Genomic DNA, 25,752 nt, shown 5'->3' on the forward strand with positions numbered 1-25,752 from the left:
CATGTAGTCATTGTATTTTTCAGTATTCCCTTGTTATATCATCTAATTTTATCTTCTCTCTCTATGTTCATTCTTCACTTTGCACTGACTTCTTTGCAGTTCCACCAAAAAAGCTCATAACTGTCAAGGTAAAAGCTTTCTTCTTTAGAGTTTCTGCCATTTGGAACAGATTTCTTGTAAATCTCTGCCCTGTTTTTCCTTTGGTTTTTTGTTTGGTCTTTTGTTGTTGTTTGGGTTTTTTGTTGTTGTTTTGGGTTTTTTTGTTTTGCGGGATTTTTCTTTTTTGTCATTTGAAAACAAATCCCTCCTTCTGTCTCTTTCCCTTGGCTCATCTCTCCCTCCAAGATACTGTAGTTTTCCGTGCTGTAACTATTTTTTCACTTTGTATCTGAGGCCTGAAACCAAAGTCTGATATTCTAAAGCCTGGATTTCTGTCCTTCCCCTGTATATTTTGGAAATGGAAGATGTTTAACCTGAACAAGGTTCTGTTAGGTTGTTTCTGACAGTAGGTTACAAGAGACAAATTCACAAGTACTTTAGTAACGTGTAAGACCAGTTGAAATGTTCCCAAGTGTTTGTTGTATGGTTCAGGAGAGATTTTGTTTTAGAGGAAATAGTTTTCTCCTTCAGTGAAGACAACATTTTCAGAACTCTTTAAAGAATTAACTAGTAATAAAAGTCATCATGACTGGAAATTTTCCAAAAGGAGGTGAATTGCAAAAATTAATAATAAGACAAAAAGCAAAGATGAAATTTCTTCTCATTAAAAAAAATGAAGAACTCACACTCATGAGATTAAAGAGATGTCTCTTCTCCACCTGTCAAAACTGATTGCCTTTGTAGGTACAAAGACTCAGATCAAGGTTCACTTATATTCCTTCATTGTAAGAAAGATATGAATAAAGTGCCTAGTACTCTCTTTTAGCGGCTGTGTTTCTGTAATGCTAAAAATGGTAGGAATGTTCTTCCATTAAGGCATGAGGGATTTAAATCCATAAATAACTTGAGTGAATAGAAATGATTTCCCATCCCTCAAGTGACCAAATTGATTTTTTTATAATGTACAAAAAGGGAAGAAAGGTGCCATTAGTATTGAACGGTAATACGTCTGAATGGATCTCCTGTGATTTCTGCAAGAAAAGGCATCCCGTCTCTGAAGCTAGTGAATGTCTGCTGTACACTTAAAACACTTTACAGCCTTTATGTGCTAAGGTTAGTGGTAAGGGTGAAAGGAACAAGGTCAGTACACTTGGTAGATTATATAAAATACATTTATTTTTGTAAGAAAGTCAGAGCTTCATACTGACAATATTTTAAACGAAATATCACAGATGCTTCAACAAAAAAAAATTATTTGTTCTGTAACATGAAACTGGAAGCTGATGCAATGAAGAATGGGGTGAAATGTCTCTAGCAAAAAAGTGTGTTATCACACATTTAAAAGTAATACAGTGTGGCTTATTCATCCCTCTCTCTGCCTGTATATAAGCATGCCAGAAGAGCAGTACCCCAGGGATCTGGGTTTCATGCCACCTGTTCTGCTCCATATACACAGCCTAGCTGTAACCTTGAGTTGTACAATTTGGAGGGCAGTTTCAAGATCAATTTTCCAATTCAGCTTCTACAACTGGAGCCTTAGGTGATATAAGTTGATTGTTTTATGGGGTCTCGCCAGCCACTGCATTGGTATGAAAGGAGTTTTAAATGAAAGCCCAGTATAGTATTTTTATTCTGAATCTATGTGTGTGGAAGGACAGGTAATTAATTCAGCATGAGAATTAAAAGGGATAACTGGAATTTGTTAGAGAAGTAAACAACCAACTGCTGCCCAGGGGTCTCTGCAGACTGACTCCTGGATCTATGACTACCACCAGCACAGTGCATTCACAGTACAGTGCTTAGGCACCACAGATACCTCCTGCCTTCATCTGCAGGGAGACCAGATCTTCTGTAATCTCAAATCTTTCCTTCACTGGGACTGTGCAAGGCCAGTTTCTTCTCAGCCCTTAGCACACTTGCCACATTGCATAGCCGTCTCTGCTCCGCAGTCAAGTCTTTTGTTTCCATGAAGACCAAGTCCCAGAATCTAATAAGTAGCTGTGAGTGAATGCAACACAGCAACACTGATTAACTTTCATTTGCAGGCTGACACTTACTAGCTTGTTTTTTTCCTTATTTGAACTACTGTCAGTTCCTCTCCATAAGCAGGCAAAATCCCCCCCCCCCCCTATTGCTGGTGATGAGGTACACAACCAGACTAGCTGACAAGGTACTTTTAGCCAAAAGGCATTTTTGCCCTGGAATGTCTTTAATATGGACATCAGGCAAAGCATTGCCAGCCAGTTGAGGGAGTTGATTGTCCCACTACGCTCTGCACAGGGACGGCCTCACCTTGAATATTGTGTGCAGGTTTGGGCACTGCAATATACAAAAGCTATTAAGCTCTCAGAGAGCATCCAAAGGAGGGCAATGAAGATGGTAAAGGGCCTTGAGGGGAAGCCATGTGAGGAGTGGTCGTTTGAGCCTTGGTCTTTTCAGTCTGGAGAAAAGGAGACTGAGAGGAGACCTCATTGCAGTTACAACTTCCTAGTGAGGAGAAGAGGAGAGCCAGGCACTGATCTCTTCTCTGTGGTGACTTGTGACAGAACCCAAGGGAATGGCCTGAAACTGTGTCTGGGGAGGTTTGGGTTGAACATTAGAAAAAGGTTCTTTACTCGAAGGGTGGTTGGGCACTGAAAGAGGCTTCTCAGGGAAGTGGTCACAGCACCAAGCCTGACAGAGTTTCAGAAGGGTTTGGATGATACTTTCAGGCACGTAGTGACTCTTGGGAATGGGTGCAGGGCCAGGAGTTGGACTCCATGATCCTTGTGGTTCCCTTCCAACTCGGCACATTCTGTGACTTGAACAAAGGGTGGCACAGAGACCTACCTATGAGTTTACTACTGTTAAATGACTGAAATGCCATATGAAATGTGTGTTGAAGTAATTATACCCACTAAAACCTTTCAATTAAGATGTAATTTTCCACCAGAGACAACAGGCAAGACTCTGTATCCAAGGTAACTCCACAAAGCGCATTAGAGATTGACTGAATTATACTACAGCAAAAGATAGTAGAATTGATATTTTTAATTTCCTCTTATGGTAGTTGCCCATCAGAAACTTAGAAAATACTTGCCTAAGTTATTTATATGGTAAACTGAGGTAAGATGAACAAAGGTTTATTTTACAGGCCAAAACCTCTAAGGAGCATTCACCAGCAAGTTAGGTGTCTTATACTGACCAGATGCATTGCTGCTGCAGCAGATTTGTTAGATTCTGTCTATCATGCTCCTTGCTGAAACTGAAATCATTACAGTTAGACATTTAAGAAATCTAGGCCATGACCTTTTCTTACTGTCACAAGGAAGGTGCAAAAGCATATAAGCTTCAGCCTTCATCTTTAGAGCATATTCGGGGTGACAGCAGATCCATTGCATTTCACTTCTGTGTAGCACAATCCTTTAATTCCTGAATTCTCTTTATAGCAAATACAGTAAATAAAAATATATATATATAAGCACATGGGAAATATGGAGGAAGGATGAGAAGAATAGCAAATGTAAGCCCATGTAAGTTATACAAGTTTATTAAAACTTACATACTCATTTAATAGAACTCTATGTAATGGAAGAGGGGCCCCCTGGTGGTCTAGTGGTTAGGATGCAGCGCTCTCACCACCGCAGCCCGGGTTCGTTTCCCGGTCAGGGGACTTCCCTGGGCAGATGGAGCTCATCAGCCCTGTAAGGCCATCCATCTAAGAGAAGGTCACTCTAAACCGTCCAAGCTCGCTTGGCCCTGGCAGATGAACCTCAGGATTAAAGGGTGGGCTCAGTTCAGCGCACACTGTGTCTCACCTAAAAAATCCACTGCGTGGGTTCGAAAGGTAAAGACCTTTCCCAAATCTTTGTTCGCGAAGACTGGCCATGATGTAGTGGAAGACTTTCCCAAGACACTAGGGAATAGGACATTTTCACAGTCTTGAAAAGGTGGTTCCTATCCACAAAGATTTTTTCAATGTGATGCTGAGTCACACAGGACTCAGTGTCCATGATGATAGGCAGGAAAGCTCAGATTTCACAAGAAGATAACAATGTTGGGTGATTACAATAAATCCACAGACACAGGCTTTTCTACCAAGAGTTTAAAACTCTTCTTAGCTACATGCAAAATTTATATCCTTGTATCCCATTGAGATTTATGCAGATCAATTTGTTTAATTTCCTCTCTAGTGGCCTTTCAATGTCCTTAAATTTATCTTTAGAGCTCTAATGCTATGGCCAGTTATATCAGAGAGATTCTATTGTGTTTTCTAATAGAGGATATTAAATATGTAATACTATTTAATACATAATAACATTTTAATGAAACATTAAATAAACGGGAAGTAAGAGGAAAAAGTCCCCATCTACTGCATCATATTTTTATTTAATATTTGGGTGAGTTTCCCAGAAAACAACAATTAAATTTTCTGAAAAAAAATCACAAGTTCTGTCAATTCTGTCAAGTCTGTACTGTGCCCTAGGAAATTAGCCCTTATGAAAAACAAGATTCACCATTTTGGGGCAGAAGAGAACTTGGGGCCCAGAAGTGGAGTGCTGGAGGGTGTAGAGGCACAGCTGGCACCGTTTTCATGGCACCACATTGCCATAGCCCACAGAGCTGAAAGTACACATCTGCAGGGCACACTTTTAACCTGACACTAGTTAAAAGCTTCTCACCTTGCACAGATGAACCTGCACCATGACTGCCTTCACAGGCCTGAGAAGTTATGTCCAGTTGCAGATTCTGTAAGCTGACAGCCTCTGTAAGCACAGATGCAAGTCTTGGACCTCAAAAGCAAAACTTCTGAGCTGCTGCAATTCCTGACAGCTGTTAAAGTGTAAGATGTAGTTTGAAAGAGTAGTTTATCCTATTGGGCACAGAAGACAACTGTATTTCTTGGGCCTTTTGATGTTAAAATGGATTCTAACCACATGATGGGGTAAGCATGGCTGATCTGTAATATAACTAACCCTTGTGATGAAAGGTCTGGGATTGAATAGCAGCTTCTCTGTAAAGACTAATAGATATGAAAACCACACTGAATATGTCAATTTAGGTATTTCTAGCAGAAATATATAAAAAATGGGATGCACAGTGCTTTTCTATTTCAGAAAGTCTTCAGTTTCCTTTTCGGAATTCAGGTTCATTTAATTCAATTTAATTTCAATTCTTACTCTTCTCCTCTACTATCACCCTCCTTCACTAGACAATATCCTATTTGCTTCTCTTCCTGTGAATTTGCACATTGGAATGGCCTTGACATCTAGACCTAACATTTTTATTAAGCATGCTTTTATTTTTTAAAAGTGGTGGAAGACTGCATACTCTTCAGTACTGTATGCCTGGTTAAAAAACAAAAAAAATTTTTTTTGTCTCCATGCCAGCTACTGAGTTTGTAGCTACTGCTAATATAAGGATCAGATCATAGTTTATCTCTAGGGTCCCCAGGAATATATTTGTCCGAGTGTGTTGCTGAGTCAGCCCTAGTGACACATCATGCCCCCTTGGCTCTGGAGCCTGCCATGCTCTCCCTCTCAATTATGTTCTGTAGAAGCATCAATAGCTTGTGTCCTTTCTTCAGCTGCCAGCTGATCATTCACAGTGCTCCAGCATACAGTGTCTCAGTGGAGTTTCTATCAGTTTGACCTTTATGTTTCAGATGTACAATAAAGTCGAGAAGCAGGTACTGATCTCTTCACTCTTGTGACCAGTGACAGGACTTGAGAAAATGACTTGAAGCTGAGTCAGAGGAGGTTTAGGCTGGATACTAGGAAAAGATTTTTCACCCAGAGGATGGTTGAGCACTGGAACAGGCTTCCCAGGGAAGTGGTCACAGCACCAAGCCTGACAGAGTTCAAGAAGTGTTTGGACAATGCTCTCAGTCGCATGGGGTGACTCTTGGGCATCATGCATAGGGCCAAGGGCTGGACTCAATGATCCTTGTGGGTCCCTTCCAACTCAGCATATTCTATGCTTTTAATATGCAATTACAACTTTGGGTCAATATTCTGGTGTTCTCTTTTCATATGAGGAATCAATAACAGTAATTTAGAGAATTATCCCCTCCCCTCCCCCCTCTAAAAGATTATAGCTGGTTTGGAGTAATTTCAGGTGTTTGGACAACTGCCTTTTATTAACATTAACACTTAAAACTTTAGGTTCTTTCTTTCACAAACTCTTTCTATTGCAGGAAACCTGCAAGATAACATAACATGCAGAGGACTTTATTTAATTTCCAAATTGCTCCTTTTGTCCTATAGAAAGTCAGCTGAGAATTGAAATACATTTCTTGCTTTCTCTCCAGATTCACCTGCTGTCAGAATCAGGGGACCTGACACAATCACAGCACATTCAGCCATGGTAAAAACATCAGATGAACTTCACGTGGCTGGTGGGGCAGGGGTTGATCTCAGGTGATATTTATACTGAAGAGCCTGTAAGGCCTGGCAAAGGGATTTAACCTACTGTGACACGTATATTCAAATGCTAGTCACAGGGACAGAATAAAAATATTTAATATGCAGGCTTACAAAATCAGTGTTTTCCTCTTCTCTCTTTTGACAATATTTTCAGAGTGACATTTGATCCTATGAGACTGACTGTCTGCAATTTTTGAAATGAGTACTTAATGCCTTCTGTTCCATCTTTCACCATTCCTTGGCAATATATGTACTTTACAGTTGAAGAATTATATGATCTAATTATTTCAGTCCATGCAGCCACTCGCTTCCAATTGCTTCCCTCAATTTTTAATTAGATAATTGCAAACCCTGATGCTTGATATCCACTAATCACCTACTTGAAGTATCGATCTGAAGCCTTCAAGTCTCCTAGAGATGACAAATAGACACATAATGACTTGATTTCTGCAGAGAGAGACAACTGGAACACACTGACAGTTTTGTATAGGAAATGACATCACCAGCACCTTCACCTGCCTTCCAGCTGTGCCTGAATTATATAAAACATCCTCCAGAACCCCACCAATATACCCTTTTCCAATGGCTGTTGGCTCTGACTTTTGGATCATCTCCCATTTAACAATTAGCAACACTACCTTTTCTTCTTCATAGCTTTCAGAAAATTATACATGAGTAACCAGATCAAAACCCTTGATGTTTTTACTTCCCTTTTATGTTTTCAGAAGAGTTTCATTAATAGGTTGGAATCACAAACTCCTTTTTTCTGTTCATGTATACACCCATGTAAATAAATCAGAGAGAGACAGAAGTTCAACACATGAACAGCCTCCCACAGAGATTCAATTAAACCTTGCTGGGTTAGGTTTCATTCTGGAAGAAAAAACCCAACCAGCCTCAGGTTTTCACAGCTGAATCACAAGTATGTACTTTTCGTGAAACATATGCGTATACTCAGTGCTTTACAATCTAATTGTGGTCCTGGGCTTAAATGATTCACATGTTGCACTGAAGTCTGCATTTTTAAAGGCATTTTGAACAAAACAAAAAAGAATTCTAAACAAAAAAACCTATTCAGGACAGATTGGAGAATTAGAAAGGTTATGAAAAATGAATTAGCCCCAAAATTCTTCTGCCTTGTGCCATGCATTATGAAACAGCAATAAATGCCTTGAAATGTCTCACTGCTAAATTATCTGTTTTGAAAATGAATTATTAGTGAAACAGACAATTTAACTTGAAGTAGGGGACCGCGTGTTGTGAAGATCTCTATATTAAGTCACCCAGAAGAGTGCTTTTACATGTAGTTCAAATATAAGCACCTGCCTTCCAATTATCTAGTAATTTGTTTCTGCTGTGTTTCCCCTGGATGCAGGCGTTATCCCAAGGTAGACACGGGAAACTTGGTGCACTAACGAATTTTAAGTAAAATCCTGCCTTTGATTTCTTGCCTTGCAAATTTCTCTTTCCACACTCATCAGTTCAGAGGAATAAGAGAATTCTCCAGGTTTTATGACTGTGATAAAAAGACAAGGCACCAGAAAATAGGCTGCTGTACTACGCTGGAGCAGTGACCTCACTGGCACAATAGCTTTTCTTTCATAGAAATCAGGCTTTGTTGGCCTGAACACAGTGAAGGAGAAGTGGAGATTTATCTGCTTGTATAACTTCTCCTCACTCTTTTCCCTTTATCAACTCACACAGTAGTTACTGTGGACCACAACAAAAATTTGAGGTTAGGTTAAACCACTGTAATTAAACACACTCAATGCAGTTGTGAGGTGCCCAGTAACTACATTTTACCAATTGTCTACTATTTTTGTAAGATGCTCAATTTTTTCCTCTGTTAGATTTATGGCAACGCATTTGTGGTTAATTATATGTTTGAAAAATATTTCTGCTGCCTTTGAGTTTCACAGATGATCCCTTGAGAAAAAGTAAATAGGAGAATTTAATTTACTTCTTTATATTGCATATTATTTTTTTTTGCCAAACCTCTTTCTTAGATTCCTTCTTTGCATTAGTAGCCTGTATTTTCTTACTTACCCTTTACTCTAAAAACCTTCCATCACTATTGCTAGCTTTAATATCTGCCAGGACCTTTCTTCAGGTTAAGGCTATGAGAAGTGCAGATTGCAGATGATGGTTAGATTGTACAATGGGATTATGGAAGGATAATGAGAAACAATGAGAACAGAGGGACAAGGCACTCTGTGGTAATAAAGGGAAGAGTAAGGGAGTGAAAAAGCATCAGTAAAAGGAGAAAATACAATACAGATAAGAAAACCAACAGGGCAAGTAAATCATTAGTTACTATTTCATAACAGTATCCAAGTATTCCCAGTGAATGTATGTAGGAGGCAACAATGCCATGTCAACAACCTCACTGCACCCTCCCAGAGGCTCACAGGGCAAGGTTTAAATAATTTCCTGATGGGAATGATTCCCCGTTTTGCCTTTGGGTAAAGTATTAGGCAAATGATCACAAGGGGTCCCAACCAAACCAGTGCCAGGTGGTAAGTTAAACACTAAGAACTGGGATTAGGGGACACAGTGCTGGTGTGTAAGGGAGGAGGTTGATAAGGATAGGTTGCATTGCAGTAGTTTCTTCATTATAGCTGAAATACTTTTTGTTATGCCAGTATTGTTAAACTAATCTGCTGGTTGGCATGGTGTCTTGGGCAGGAGGTGGTGCATCTTTGTCCTGGGCAAGAATTTTATATGAACAGGCCCCTTACAGCAGACTGCTGAATGCTGCCACAGCCAGAGCCCCCCAGGCATGAATGGCAGTGAGAGAGCTCTATAGTTGTCAACTAATATATGTTGGTTGTCATCCAACATATGTGTGATAGTTTCAGTCTAGGCCTTCCTGGAGACCAGTTTGTAACCAGGAAGGAACTAGGGAAGTGACCAAGGAAGTATTCCATGCTATTCCTTTACGTAAACTGAGGTATAAATAAACCGGTCAGAGAGACCTCTCTCTCTCTCTCTTCTCTTCCGGCGAGGTTTGGGAACAGTAGGTCCCTGCGTTGGTCTTGCTTATCTGGAGCTGAGGCCTGCAGCGACTGCTGTTGTCTGCCATGCGTGAGGGGGGAGCGCTGGGCCGGATTTGGCTGTCCCGCTCTTCTCTCTTCCGGCAGCTGAAGGCGACGGGTCTCTCTGCAGACGGTCTTTGCTTGTATAGGCCAGGGCCTGCCTGCTTGGACCTGCCCTTATCTCTGGTCCCTTTGGGAGGCGTGGGGAGTTGGCTGGTGCCTCGCATGGTTCTGCTGTCTCGTTCGGGGAAGTATTTAATTCGGTTTTTGTATTTATTCGCTAGCTCTCTATTGAAGGGGTATATTTGGAGGATATTTTGGGTTTTTTAAGTTTTTTTATCCCTGTCTCCCCCTCCCTTTTCCCTTTCTCCCCCCCTCGGGAGCTCCCTATCATGTGTACAATATATTCAAATTGTATATATATAATTGTAAATACATGTAAATATATATTTTTTATATAATTCCATTGCTTTTGATTTCTCTCAGTTTCTATAGTTTTTTTTTCCCCTTTGCCTAAAGGGGGAGGGAGGGAAAAGGCTTTTGCTGAGTTTTGCAGACTTGGCAGGAAGTCAGCTCTAACTTGCTGAATATGTTATTCCGTTTGGGAAACTGACAAAAAAGAGGGGATTCCACAAAAAAACATGTATAAAGTTGTGGAGGTCCTTACTACAAGATTATGTAAAAACTAAAAGCTAAAAGCTTCAAGAGGAATCACAAAAAGTTGGAGGAAGTGAAATCCACAGAGTTTTTAAATATATAGAAACTTTTTCTTCTTGAAGGAGAACCTGTGCCACAAAAGTTTGGAAGCTGAAGGCTCTTGGAGGGAATATTACCTACTTTTGCCCTGTTCTTAAATTCACTTGATGGTGAGATGGTGTAACATGGTACAATAACTAGTATATTCTGAAATTAGCTGAAAATTTGAATTTGTTATATACATATGAATAATGCTTCTTTTGATACCAAACTAAGCGTGGATCACGAAAACCACCAGAAACACCAAAAAGCAATTACTTCTTGAGAAACAACCAATCCCTCTCTTATCTCTATGTTCAGGTTTTAGGAGAGACCCACACACTTCCAAGGCAAGAGGATGAAATCAAAAGGGACAGTTCTGGCAGAGGAAAGACATGTGCTCAGAAGATACAGTAGTTTTACAGCACAGTAATGTGAAAGAACAAGATTCAGGATGGAAGAGGTTCCAGGCGTGGAAAAAAACATACAGCAATTGACAGGACTTTATTTATATGGACCTTAGAGTTATTATATGGACTTTACTGTTATTACGTGGTTTCATTGTATCCACACTACACAGTGCACAGCCTGGACATGCCCAGGCTTGTCACCAGTTTTGCCCGCTCCCTGCTTCCCCACTCCCCTCTTGGATAGGCTGAAGAAGCTGCAGAGGAGACAGTTACCATTTACCCTTTCCTTCCCCGGTTCCTCCCACATTCCTCCCGCTTTGCCTGTGTCCCTACCCCGATTTGTTCCCCCGTTTGTCTGTCTCATGCTCCACCCCATATTCTAGCCCTTTCCCCATCTGAAACTCATAAAACCCCTACACCCCTCAATAAAGTATTCCAGTTGCACCTCTACCTTGTCTCCGGACCCATCCGTGCTGTGTCACAGCCCCATCCCCCCTCGGACCATGGCACAGGAATTTTCCCATACCTGTTCTCATGCTAAATCTGCTGTTCTACAGAAGGAAATTACTTGTCTCTTCTGCTGTTTCACAAATGTTAATGGTTTTATCATCTCTCCTCTGGCTAACATTCTCCTGTACTCAACAGATGACAGCCACTGTATTTACTTGAATTGTCTACATCTACTACAAACATAATAGTCAAACCCAGTACTATTGCTCCCAAACTACACTACTGTAGAGTCTGCTGTTCCTGTTGCAGACCTGAGAAAAGGTTTGTATGGCTGAAAATTTGTCAGATTAGTTCTAAAGGAAAAAAAATCTCATATCTACAAACCTTGCACTAATCAAAAAATGCAAAACTTGAAAAAGAATGTGAAGGAGGGAGGAAACACAAGCCCAAAGAAAACAAAACAGGATACATGGGGCATTACATAGCGGATGTGTTAGGTCTCTGGTAGTCAAAAAAAAAAAAAAGACTAGTAAGAATGAGAAACTACTTTATCCTTACTAGATATTGCCTGAAAAATCCCCAGACAAGACTAGGGTTTAGGGGCTGGTATTATCAAATGATAGGTAGAAAGAGAACAACTTTTCCCTTTAAACACTGTTCAGTCTTTCCATCACAAAAACAGGCAGTGTGGTGCAGTCCAAATTAAAGGAGAAGCAGTATCACAGCTTCCTGCTAGAAATTACAGGATTTCTGATCCAGGGCTGCTTGTGTCAAATTGCCATAGTCCTGGCATGTACTGTCTCTTTCAATGCCAGTTTTTTTAACTGCTGTTGGGCAGTGTGGCCAAGTACTGCCGGATTCTGCCATGAATACAAACAGAATAATCCACATGCACTTGGAACTCTGCAGGCAGATGGATTAGGGGTGGACTTCAGAAGAACAATGTCATGGTTCTGCTTGATGTGGAGAGGTGCACTGTGACAGGACACTGAGACAATAAATACACTGGTGGGCTCCAACACAAGAAAGACATACACCTGTTGGAATGAATCCAGAGGAGGGCCACTAATTGATCACAGGTCTGAAGCACCCTTCCTATGAAAAAACGCTGAAAGATTTGGGGTGGTTCATCCTAGAGGAGAGAAGGCTTTGGGGAGATCTTATAGCACTTTCTAATACCTAAAAGGGGCAACAAGAAGGCTGGAAAGGGACTTTTCATGAGGGCAAGTAGGATAGGACATGGGGGAAGGGCTTTAAACAGAAAGAAGGTATGTTTAGACTAGATACTAGGAAGAAATTCTTTACTGTTAGGTTGGTGAGGCACTGGAACAGGTTGTTCAGAGAAGCTGTGGATCCCCCATCCCTGGAGGTGTTCAAGACCAGTCTGGATGGGACTCTGAGTAACCTTGTCTAGTGGAAGATTCCCTGTCCAGAGCAGTGGTATTGGAACTATTCCTTCCAATGCAAACCATTCTGTGATTCTATGATTCTATCCTGTTGTGGAAAAATCAAATTAGGTGACGTAAAAAAAGGGAACAGATAAAATAAGAGAAAATAGAGATATAGAATACTGATGTAAAACAAGAAAAAAAAACCTCAAGTGAGTATTTCCAAGTGAATCACTTTAATTATGTTGCAAATATAAAGTCTCCCCAATATAACAGTCTCTCTGTGTGAGTATCTGGACTACAGGAATTGTGTGTTAACCTGTAAGGTACTTCTGTCTGCAGAGGATATTGTACACAGATAAGAAATTGTAACGATAGAGTTACTGATCCTCTAACAATTATGAAGGAAAACATCCAAATTTTACCTCCTGTTCTGCAATGTGAGACTCCAACATTCCTGCTCTCATCACATCTGAAGGTAGCTAGTGCTGTGAAACTGCACCCTCTTCCTCTACTGTAATAAGCCTTTAACAAGTGACATTTGTTATTAGCAGCACCACTTGCATCACACTAAATAAGTTCCCACTAATAGGTTTCCTATTCACCAACTACGCTATGGCTTATAATTTGTCTTCAGACATTTTGCTGAGCTGAAACACAGCATAGAGGGGAAGAAAAGACAAAAAAAAGGGAAAGGGTTCTTATTCTGACTTACGCAAGTATATCTAATTATATTCTGTGCCATTAGCATTAAATGAATTGCTGTTTCTGCTGGGAGTTGAGAGCCAGCAAGTTTCAGAGCTGTAGCTCTGCCTACTCCATCAAGCAGTGGAAATTTGTGTGGAAAACAGCAGCTGTCTTTGATGATGTTCATAACATGTTTATGGGTAAAACAGCCTCTTTATGATGGATATCTTATTAAGTATTTTAATACAGGAAAATATTTAATAAACAGTTTAGCCACCCTCATCATCAACTGAAGGAACTCATGAGGGCTTCTGAGGTCATTGTGTTAGTCATGTGCCCTGTTGCTTCAGGAATCCATCTTGCTTGCAGGGTGTGCATGTTACTCATGAAATCTGCAACCTCTTGAGCACGTGGCCTAGCACAGCATTAATGTAGATAAGCTAAAAAGAATTTAATTTATGCCGAAATTTTTCAACTAACTGAGGTGTTTTGTTCTTGGTCAATATTTTTTAACTTTTTATTCCAAAACCTATGATACCAAGTAGCCTTTTTAAGGCCCCTAGGACTTAAATTTTGGTAGAAATATTAAAATCTCTCTGGTTATTTTAAAAATACAAATAAAGACTTTGCGTAATCTTATGTTGTTAATACTGCAGAAATAAGCACATTTCATATTTTGTCAGTATGCTCACCTACATACCTATATGTCTATGAGTTTCCTTGTTCCAGTCATACCATGAAAAATCATGTCTGCTTAAGCTTTTAGTCAGCTTCTTGTGTTTTATAAGACAAGAAATGGAATTTAAAACCATAACATTTTCTAGCTATTTTTTTAATTTAAGGATTACTGTATGCAAGACAGTACAGAAGACAAACACATTATTGGTCACCAGTTCAAATTAATGAAAAAACAACCAAGATATGGTGCAGTGCATGAGAAGTAAAAGGAATTATTCAGGTTATCACTCAGTATATATTATTGAGGTATTTATTATATTTCTAGTCCTGGCAGTCAGAAGCTATCTGAAATTGATGGAATACATGAAAGTTTCATGTCCCAGGCTTGTAAGAACTTTTTCATTTCTCCATTCTAGTAAATGAGGAATCTACCACTCATACCACTGTAGCACTGCTAAGATTGTTTAAGACCACGGCTTGGTTCCTGTGTGCAGGAGAAGACTTAATGGGAAGGCAGAAGTTGTTAATGATATTAGCATAAAGAAGTCAAGGATCTGCTTCCCAGCTGAAGATGATGGTTTCAGAAGTATCAGAGCAGACCTCCTGAGACTTAAACAAAGGAATCAGCAGAAAAACTGTTGATTCAGTTTATCCCCCATCCTTGATGTCTCCTTTACCTGCCATGCACAACCATCAGTACTGACCATGCTCAGTGTGTGTTTCTGCAAAATGAGAACAATGACCCTGTAAAGTGCTTGGAGGTCTGAAGAAAAGAGATTACTTTTAACACATACAAGGCTATTATGACTATCTTTTGAAAGTCAGTTTAAATCAAAGGAGCTGCCAAATGACAATAAAAGAAGAAAATGAGTGAAAATTTCAATTACATACGTGGCAGACGGAAGGGAAACTTACACTGAGTGGAACAATTTAATCTGAGGTATCATAGAATCATGGAATGGTTCGGGCTGGAATGACTGGAACCTTGTCTGTGACCCCTGAAATGAGCAGGGACATTTTCAACTAGGTCAGTTTTCTCAGAGCCCCATCCAACTTGACCTTGAATGTTGCTGGGATTGGGGCATTCACCACCTCTCTGGGCAACCTGTTTGAAAATTTCATTGTCCTCACTGTAAAAAATTTCTTCCTTATATATAGTCTAACTCTACCTTCTTTTAGTTTAAAGCTATTAACACTTGTCCTACAGGCCTTATGATAAGTTTTGTCCCCATCTTTCTTATAAGTCCCCTTCAAGTATTGGAAAGCCATAATAAGGTCTCCCCCAAGCCTCCTCTTCTCCCGGTTGAACAACTCCAGCTCTCTCAGCCTTTATTTATAGGAAAAAATATTACTAGCTAGTTCCAATTTCAAAGCACACTGAGAAGATATTGGATTAGTTTACCATTTCAGATGACATCAGCTATAATTTTATTAGGTAGAGGCCTTTGGATGCTATTTTGATCCCTGATAATTACTAATAGTGATAAATTTATAGTGCTTCGATGTTAACTGTTCACTTCAAAGAAATCACATCGTTTCACCTTATTTCGTGTGCCAAAGTGGCTTCAGGTTGAGTTCAATTTCTCTTTCTTTGGTCTCCTGTTATGCAGTACTGCAGTCCTTGGGAATTTATGCAGAGTCAACTTGTTCTTGATCCTTCCAGACTCATTCCCATAAATAAGTACTTCCAGAAGCATCTCCTACAATTGCTGCTTTTGACACGGGAGGAGGCCTCTCCTCTTCACTCAGAGTAACTTGCCATGTCATACCAAGACTGATCTGGGTTTTGCCTCATCTGGGATGACTAATGTTTTAAATATTTATAAACCAGTGATCACACTGAGACATCTGCTGTCATTACATGAGTGTTTTCCTTCTTTTTTCCCCAGTGGAAGTGTGCAGCAATTACTTGCTCTGTTTCTATGTGCAACACACTTGGAGGGTCCAGACTTCAGCTGTGCACCTAAAGACATCTCTGTAGAAGTTAGTGGAGTTTTGCTGGTCTTTACAAAAACCCATCATCATACCTCAAAAAGACACCTGAGTCCCACATGGAGGTGTTTTCCACCATTCCCTGTGTTTGTTAAGTAATTTCTTCCCCAGCTGAATCAAGGTGTTGCTGGCTGATAAGCTCACTGTTATTGTTACTGGAAAGTTGATCCTATTCAGCAGCACTGCTGTTTAACTCACTGCCTGATCAAGCAATGTGCTTTGATTTGGGTAGTGTCAGTGAACTTCAGAAAGTAAAAAAAAAAGTTGAACCAAGCACCAAACTACATGCTGAAGTGCAAAAAAGAAAGTGTGTATATGTTACAGTATTGACATTCAGGGCAAAACCTGTGTGTAAACCACTATAAAGTAATGGTTAAAATTCCAGAACATTTTTTGCTTCCTGTGGGACCATGACGATTTTGATAGAATACACATTTGGCAATGCCACTACATTGTTGCATTGACCAAATGCCTGACATTAACAGGAATCATGTTTTTTCTCTCAGAATCATTCTCGGGTACATTTTCAGGTCACCCCTTAGGCTTTTCTCACAGGGAATGGAGGAGGCATGACTGACTGCAAGCATTCCCACATGGGCTTTCATCTACTGACCATCATCTGGTGGTAAAAACATGGTGGCACAGCCTGTGGAACTGGCTTAGGCTGTTTCATGCATCCAACAGAGCAGGGCTTTCACTGGAGCAGTCTACAGTGGTACGCTCACTACCACTGGTGTCCTCTGAGCTCTCTTTGCAGCCATATCCTTCATATTATGTATCCTTCATATGGGACAGAACACTGTGTGTGTGTGTGTGTGTGTGCATGTGCATAACCATTCACCAGCTCTTATGTCTTGATGTTCTTACCAATGCCCATGACATGTGGTCTCAGCTGCATCTCACTTCAGTCATCTTAGAACACATTTGGATACAGATTCTGAAATAGTCCCTTGTCAGAAACCTTTCTTACAACCAGTAATAGACATCTGAATAGTCCCTAGTGATTTTCAGAGTGTTCTTTGCTTAGATTGCTCTGGCCAAATCTGATACCACAGGGAAAACTCCCACCTCCTACCAAACCCTGCAGGAAGGATGGAAATTGAGCACTTACAGGACCAGGCCATTTGGCATCTTTCTTGTTGAGCAGGTCATTTGTAGTTTGCAAATCCCTGAATCCTTCCTCAGCACATGGAAGGGATTAGACACAGCAGCATCGGCCAAAAGACTGACAGCTGTGATTCATACTGAAGTGTTTCCTGCTGGGGCAGATTGTAAACACTGAAAAAATGCAGGTGGCCTCTTCAGACAAAGAGGCACTTTTTTATTTCCTTTTTTTTTTTTTCCCCAGTTCTGGTATATCCTTTCTGTGGAGGACATATCTCTCCTTGTTCATTAGGCTTGTTGGATATTTATCTCTAAATTTAGATTAAACTTCCTGTACTAAGGGTGAGTACTCCAAAGAAGGTATACTATCTACATTGATGTTAGCGGGAAGCAGAAAGATGATGAAGGTGAGAAATCCTGACTTTCTTGAAGAGTACTATGCAAAAAGTAGAGCCAGGATCACACAAAGGGAGATTGGGCACATAGGTTTGGTGTAATCCTTCTGAAGAGCACCTGTGTTAATAAGTAGAATTTAATTCACCTGTATCAGAGATTCCCAATTCATTTCCCACCCTATTGAGAGTGACAGCTCATCTATCTGCATTTGTTGGACCAGAAAGTGAGATAACGATACCTGACTCTTTTCTAGGGCTAGGAGATAGTATCTTAATAAAAAGTTCTGTGAAGTACTCCTCAATAAATAATAAGCAGTAATGGGACAGAAATGTTGAAGTTATCAATCAGCTTGATCTTAGGCAAATATATTTTCCTTAAGCAGAAAGGTAAAAGTCACTGTCTCTATCTTACACAGACTGAATGGAATTTCAGAGGGCTATGAGAGGTGAAGGTTAACCTTCCTGTGCAGTAATAATGTATTATAGGTTTGCACAATTGAGTAACTCCCTGTATTCATTACATATAAGAACAAGAAGGAGTTTTACATCATCGAGTTTGACCAATTTCACAAGCCATTGCATTTCATGCAGTCACTCATGTATGAAAACACCTTATTTGACTAAAGTATGTCCTTCAGAATGGTTAATAAGGCTGAGATTGAAAACACCAAGAGCTGGAGGATCTTGCTCCTCTCTTCATTATCGACTTTAATGGGAACTTGTCCTTATATTTAAACACATGTAAAATTTCTCATTGAAATGTGTAGCACTTAGGCTTCCAAATATGTCTATAAACTCTTCCAAGTATGTCTTTCTCCACTAGATTTAAAACTTCTTGTGTATCCAGATTTTATTACCTGTAAAAGTACTTAGGCACAAGCATCGAGCCACCGGTCATGCTACTTGTGATACCTTAAACAGTCTGATCCTGCCAAGTTTCTCACTGTAAAACCTTTTCTCTGGTCCTCAAAGGTCTTACACAGAGCCTACTTTGAGTATACATGTATAGTGAACTCTGTTGGCTTGATTTCTCAGCCAATCTCTATTCCTTCCTTTAAGGAGGTTGCGAGACAGGTTTTTTATAAATCCATGCTGAAAAGTGATATGGAGAACAGAGATTTCTTTTAACACCTGTTAGCGGGCAAGGAGAAAAAATGCTCTGGGCTACTTGCAAACTCCCACAACAGAGAGTGTCAAAAAGCAAGGAAAGTTTGTGTTGTTTTATAGATAATGGACATGCTTTGCTTTTAGTCATGCACATGAAAATGTTAATTTACTGTATGTTTTTTAGCATTCTGGTAGTGATCTGCTGTTGCTCCCATCAGACAAAGAAGGAAAAAGGGATAACACACTCCTTAACAAAAAATATGGGCTAGACAGGAAAGAAGAGTTTCCCCCTCTGATTGTCTGTGGATACTTTTATCAGATAGTGAAAAAAATATTTAAAAAGAAAAAAGTTTCAGGAATTGGCATTATCACAGAATCACAGAATATGCTGAGTTGGAAGGGACCCACAAGGATCATCAAGTGCAAACCTTAGCCCTGCACAAGACAATCCCCTAGAGTCACACTAGGTGCTTGAGGATGTGCTTCTTGGTTCTGTCAGGCTTGATGCTGTGACCACTTCCCTGAGGAGCCTGTTCCAGTGCCCAATCACTCTCTGGGTGAAGAACCTTTTTCTAACCATCAATCTAAACCTCTCCTGACACAACTTGAGGCCATTCCCTTGGGTTCTGTCACTGGTCACCACAGAGAAGAGATCAGTGTCTGCCCCTCCTCTTCCTCTCAAAAGAAAGTTGTAGATTGTGATTATCAAACTTTGCAAACTGTAGTGATGTATTTTTTTAGACATTTAGAACTGAAGCCTTACTTAGAGACAACAAATTGTAGTTTGGTAATTGCCCTCAGAATGGCAGAATACACTCCCTTTTGGTGATTAATTAAAATTATTATAACATTACCAAAACTTTAAATATTGCATGGTGAAAAAAAAATTGTATTAAAACATACACTCCCTCAAAGTGTATAATATACATACACTCCCTCAAAACAAATAATACAACATTTTCCTTTGATGAAGATGTAAGATATCTTAAGACAGGAACAAGGGATTTTCTGGCTGGTTAAACATCTACAGTGTAGTCATCTATACCTGAACTTGACAGCTTTGCTTACCCTTGGAGTAGCAGGAAAAAAGGTACTTATGGGACATGTGTCATGTAGTCTGTTTTAGGTAGCTCCTTTAGGACAAAATGAATCACAATCCCAATGTGCCTAGATGACAAGCTCAGACATAGAGATCCACGTTTTCACATGTGTTTAGCCCCACCAATCCTATCCCAGTCTCTTTCTCCTCCACAATACGCATAGCTTGAACCACATAATTCCCTTCTTCTTCCTCCAAATCCTCACTAAAACGATCTTGCACACAATCTGTCTCTACATGATAGTAGTTCAGGCTCGTAAAGATTTCTTTCTTGTTGATCTCTATGCCCTCCAGTGATTTGTCAGGAATAGAGAAAGTTGCTTTCCTAAGCTGCAGGGCTGCTTTGGGTGCTGAGGAGTGAAGTGTCTTACCACTTACAAATTCCTTTTTGCTTTACTTGTCATTCCAAATTCTTTGGATCCAGCTCAATGGATTCACATCATAAAGATTATCTTCAACTGTTTTCATGATAGTTTGCACGCAATACTTGTCAGAGGAGATAATCAGTTTTTGATGGTGTCTGGCTGGAGTAATTTTCACCCCTTAGCACAAAAAAGTGGCTTGCAACATTTGACTATGGCATATCATGCACTTTTAAGGATTTGCAAAGAACATGTGGATTTCTGCAGCTTCAGAATGATTTTGTGAAAGCTCCTACGGTTGTTCAAGTTGCAAAAAGTCTTTTCTGTGGAAAAAAAAGTGTTTCTTTTCCATGAGTTTTGCTTACCTGCAAAGACACTAACCTTAAAAAGGAGTGGAAGTTAATCAGTGCTCTGCCTGTATCAGTCTGTATGGCCATGTTACCTTATTAGTACTGCAGAACCTGTTACCTTTGCTAAACCCAAGAGTACCTGCTAACTGTGGTTATTCCCTCAAGTAGCAGACTCCATACAAATAATATCTGCCTTTGAGATGCTTTCCTGAAACTTGATTTTCTCACACTGATTTTTACTGGTTTGAAGCAGAGGGGTCTGCACATGATATGAAGAACATACAGGTTAACTCTGTAATTACTCTTTTTTCTCCCCTTTTGAAACCAAGAATTCTATGAGATTTGATTCAGCACAGAAAGGTAGCAAAGTTATAAAAACATCATGACACCTGTTGCAGACCCAACCTTTCGTTAGAAAAAGGCTTATAGTGGTTTTAGTGGTACATCTCTCAGCACCTTTTCTTGATGCATCAGTGTTGCACTCACATATGGTTAATCCACACTCAGCAACTCCTGCAACCCTACTAGTGTCAGAGTTTGTCTTTCAGGTCCAGAATCATTCCATCGGTGACAGAGCAGTCGTTGTTGCAGCAAGATCCACAGTCTGTACTATCACCATTGCCTAGCTCTGTTATTTTATTTCTGCTGTCATCTATCTACTCTTGCCAGCAAAAGGAACAAGGCCAAGTGGGAAAGGCAATTCTCAAATGTGTCTCTGCTTTCTTCAAGAGCAACACATTTCTTCTTGCCTTGGCCCCACTTCTTTCTGTTGAGTGTGAGATCTTTCCCTGAGTCTTTCAAGCTTTTTCTTTCTACAGTTTGGAAGAATTTTAAGTTTCTCTTCTGGCCTCTTACTATAAATTTTCTGTAAGGAAGAATCATTATTGAGGTGATTGTTCTTAATATCACTCTATAGGTTCTTATAGGACCTACCTAATTTTTTTCAAGCATTTTGAACAAAGCTTTACCAGTAGATATGACTTTCTGAAATCTAGATATCTCAATAATTACTTGAGTTATTTTTCTTTCATATGACACTAGGCAGTTGCCTAGCCTGCACCAGTCCCAGTATGACATCTATCAATGTGGGAAATCCAAAATCCATTTATTTTCCAAAGTACTCATCACTTACATAATTGAAGTACACTTCAAATAGGTATGTGATTGAGGAATATGTAAAATTATAAAGAGTTGAATTGAAATGTGCTTGGCACTTCTCCCAAGTATTGCTTAGAGATTTTATGCTTCTTCAGAGCGGATGTCATCAGGGGTACGATTATCCTCCAGCTAAGGAATAAATTATTTCCATGCCACTCTATGAAGAGCTTTATATATGACTGTGGAACAGAGTGTGTCATAAAAATGCTGTCCTTCTATATCCTCTTGGGCACATATGTGATGTATAGTGCCAGTTCTTATACTTATTTCTTACAAATCACCATCTTGGAAACGTTTATTAATAGTAAAAAGAAAATAAAAATTCAGGTGATATTAAAGATACTCTTCAAAAATACAGTTTTAAACATCAATGCCACTGTTTTGCCTTTGCAATACAAGTTTGGTTCTACATATTTAAGCTACGTTTGACCTTTAGTGACTGATGTATCATGTTAACAGTGGTGGATACTTTTTGTTTCAGAAGAACTGATAGTTTAGAAGGAGTGTATATTAATGCAGATCACTGGAACATCAGCACAGATAAGATTATTCAACCCATTTTGGCCTAGATGTATGAGTGTACTATAATTGTAAATCTTGGATGTAAGCAGGCAAGCATTCAGGTGAGACTTCAGTTTTGTTCCATATGTTGTTCTTATATTGTTGCCCTTCTGAATTAGTTATGTTGTAAGTCTAAAAGCAGACTTGACTGAGCCAATGATGTAATGTAAATTGTTTTTCTTGATTCAGGTAATATGGTGCTATTCTCCTCTGATTTCATTCCCTCAGCTGGTACCTGCCTTTGATCAAACTCTGAGGACTAAGAAAAACACTTATATAAGAACTAGCTATATATATACTCCTCTTACAGTTTCCTGTTGTATGGAACTTAAACACTTCCAAGACAGAGTTCTTCTCATACATTGCTAAGGTCTAAAATAGGTCATACATATGGTACCTATTTCTGTCCATGGACCATAAAGCCAGTTTAAGATTAAAGGCTCAGTTGTGGATGCATATGCCTACTGAACACATTCTTGAAGCCTGACTATGCTGACATAGGCTGGAGCATCCTGTTTGTGGTGACAGGTGTTCACCAGCAGCATAACATCCTGGTTTTTTATCATAGTTCATGGATGCAAAGAATAATTATTTCCTTCCTATTAATTATTATTCCTTCATAATAATTATTTTCTTTATTCAGTAGAGCAGAAAATATCTATTTAGTATTTCGATAAGCTCCACAACAACTGGTAATGACTTCACAATAAATTCTAGGAAATTGTACCTTGAGAATTTTTCTTTCTCTATGTGACCACACAAAATCTTAGGGAAAAAGAAGACTTCATCTCATCAGCCAGGGTAAAGAAATTGATGAATTCCTTAGCCAAGGCACAGTTTGGAAAAAGTCTTCTTTTTCATCTACTAGCATTGTGAGAAAAATCTTCATAAAACAGAAGCTGGTATATTGACCTTTAACGCAGGCTGGGGAGAAAACCATGACTCATCCACAACTAGTTCATCATCTTGCACCTGACAGTGCGTGCTAGTATAAAAGTAAACCGGAGAAAGAAATGAACCCAACTCAAGAGATTACAAGTCAGAGTTACAATTTACTAAGAAGATTACAATAAATACAATGATACAAAGAAAACTGGTTTTAACCCCCGAAGACAGATTTGCTCCCTGGGGCAGAAACAGAACAGTTTTCAATAGCCACTGTGCTGAGCACTCCGTGGCCCCCTGGATGCAAAGCAAAAGGTTGGTCCAGATAATGGTCACAGTCCTCTTGAAGTAATGATTGCACTCCTGTTGAAGTTCTAGTCCTCCTCTGGATCTGACAAGTGGCACCAGGAGTCCCAAGCCCCCAAGATTACATATGCTTAGTTTCAGGTGGGAATGTCCAGTACCTCCCCCAGGGCACGGAGTTTCACAATGAGTGATTTAACTCTGTGAGTCATGGGATACTTTTGGAGTCTTTGATGGTCTAGGTCGTTGCAGCTGCCTATTATGCCAGTCCAGCATGGCCCATTAGCAGAGATGACCCCTCAGGCTGGGTGTGAAGGTGCTAATGCCTTCTTGGAGGGGAGTCACTACAGCTGAGTCATTGGTGTGAAGACAAAGAAACACTCCTCTGCCTCGCAGAGTTCTTTAACATCCAGCTTGTAGCCCGAGGTGTCGGGTGTGCCTTAGGCAGCTGCTGCAAACAATCTATTTATTGACAGTCCATCAGAAATGACACAGAGGGTGTAGAATACACAGTTTTGGTTATACCCACATACTGATAAACTGGTCGCAGCCTCTGTAACTAGGATACAATGACAAGGTTCTTAATGCCCATCTTCTTTGCCTCAGCACTGTATGTCTGTACATATGTATATCCTCTACCTCTCTGCCCTTATTTTATTTTTGTCTGAAAATATATTTTTCCGTGCATGATTTATATTTTTTAGACATTTCCTGTAAGTTTTTTCTCTGCCAGAGTCATTGTTGTCTTGCTTTCTTGACAAAGTATTGATCACAAGTTATTTCACTTGAAAGCTGTTGTGACACTTTGATGATCTGTAAGTGCTATATTAGCTTCATTCAGATTTCTGGAAATGTCAAGAACTGGAACATGCTGGCAAATCCAGGAAACCTCTCAGAAGACTATCCCTTTAATAGACATCCTGGAGAGACAGATGTGTGGCATTGGATTTTCAGAAGCTGGTGAAGTTCATATGTTTTCTTTACTTCTTTGGAGATGTTTCCACTGGCTCATCATTCTTTAGGGTTTTATATTTACAATGAGAATTCCCTGTTTACAGTGAACTGCTCATTTTTTCTCCCCTAGATTTTCTTCAGCATCTAAATAAACAAAATAAACAATAAATAGATAAAAAAATATACAAGTAGAACAAAAAATTGTCACAAAATTGTCACATTCCTAATAACATAGAAAAATTAGCCTTAGAAAAAGAACTCTGTTTACCAACATGGAGATAGTCATCTAAAATTTTGCCAGGTATCATTTCTTTGCTGATCCAAAAATGACTATAGAGTCATCCCACCTGCAATGAGCAGAGCATTGAGCCATCCTTTTCACGGGCCTCACAGAGCTGCTGTGATAGAGGAGTGACTAAGATGCAGGAGGTGCTGTTGTGCTCTGAGCTTTAGCAGAGATCTCTCTGCAGGACTCTGGTGAGGACCATGGTGCTGACTGCAACACACAAGTGTGTCTGGGACAGCATAGCCCTTCAGAGCCAGGTCAGACCTGCGCAGATTTTGAACCCGTTTAGCACTTAAAACCACTTGCAAATTAGGATAGTGAAAGGGGAGATAGCTACTGTTAGCACCTATTATTTTATTAACTAAGGACTTAGGAGAATCTTTACATACCCCGTGTCTGTAAAGTAAACTATAGCCCTTCAGCTGTATACTGTATTTGTTTTAGAAAATGGAAAAATCTATTCCCAGTGAAGTTTTTTTCATTGCTGGTGCCACAATGAAAATAACTTAGAATCTTTTTTCTGCATACTAATAAGGCAACCATTCTATTTAGCACTTCTAAATTTAATAGTGGTCATAAATCTTCTGACTAGCTTTCCAAAGTGTCAGGGAATGAATGTTTTATTTGGTCTTTTCTCTGTAGAATAGCAATATTTGTGATCTTCCAGTGGTGTGTAAGCCTATCTATCACTTCTTAATGAGGGAATATGAGAGGATCATACTGAGATCAAATCATTCATGTCTTCTGCTCACAGGGTCAGGAAATTAATAATCACTGATGACTTTCCTCTTCAGTCATCGCACCACAACTCAACCTTAGTTTGTGTCTGACTGAAGCCTCTCAGGGAAACCTTTCATGGCCATTTTCTTTTCCTGAGGAATGGCCTATCTTTTCCAAAGTGTCCCTAACAAGCACAAAGCAGAATGAGCTTGCTGAGCATCTGCTTTATGCAAATGGCTCTCATCCTGGCAAACCTGTGTGCTTGCCACTGCTCAGCACCACGTCTTCCCACCTTCTGCCTCTCCTGTATTCAGCCTCTGCCAATGTATTTCTCTAACTTGAGTTTGTAAAAGTAATCTAATGAAATATTTTTTAAAAACTAATCTCCAAAAGAGAAGTTTTATTTTTAATCTAGATCTTTGATCCTCTGAGTTTACATTGACGCATCTCTAGGAGGGTTGATTTGGGTTAGGTTGGAAGCAATGGGGATGAAAAGATGGCGAAAAAGGTATTGATTAGGTCCACCCTCCACTGACAAGCCTACTGATTCATTAAACCACATGCTCTGTAGTGAGCCAGCTATTTCCATT

Source organism: Manacus vitellinus, unplaced genomic scaffold, assembly GCF_001715985.3.
Source record: "Manacus vitellinus isolate BGI_N305 unplaced genomic scaffold, ASM171598v3 scaffold_2_pilon, whole genome shotgun sequence".
NCBI classification, from domain to species: domain Eukaryota; kingdom Metazoa; phylum Chordata; class Aves; order Passeriformes; family Pipridae; genus Manacus; species Manacus vitellinus.